The sequence below is a fragment of the Chrysochloris asiatica genome, unplaced genomic scaffold, assembly GCF_000296735.1.
Source record: "Chrysochloris asiatica unplaced genomic scaffold, ChrAsi1.0 scaffold00002, whole genome shotgun sequence".
Classification (NCBI taxonomy): domain Eukaryota; kingdom Metazoa; phylum Chordata; class Mammalia; order Afrosoricida; family Chrysochloridae; genus Chrysochloris; species Chrysochloris asiatica.
Genome location: NW_006408520.1, coordinates 37,540,946 through 37,541,448, shown reverse-complemented (window position 1 = coordinate 37,541,448; position 503 = coordinate 37,540,946).

Here is a 503-nt window from a genome sequence, read left to right as displayed (position 1 = left end):
ATGTCAGGTGCAACTTAGTCACCAAGCAGATGTCTTTGCTCTTCAACACTTGTGCAGCAGATTTGCCTAATGCAATATGTCCTTTGATTTCTTGAATGCTGTTCCCATGAGTGTTGATGGTTAATCCAAAAAGAATGAAGTCCTTGAGAACTTCAGTCTTTTCTCTGTTAACAAGAATGTTGTTTATTGGTCCAGTGGTGACAAGTTTTGTTTTCATTACATTGAGATGCAATCCATACCAAAGGCTGTGGTCTTTCATCTTCATTAGTAAATACTTTAAGTCCTCTTCACTTTCAGCAAGCAAGGTTGTATCATATACATATCTCAGTTTGTTAATGAGCCTTTTTCCAAACCTGATTCCATGTTTTTCTTCATATAACCCAGCTTTTCAGACTATTTGCTCAGTGTACAGGTTGAATAAATATGGTGAAAGAATACAACCTTGATGCACACCTTTCTTAATTTTAAACCATTCAGTGTTCCTATGTTCTGTTTGAACAAAT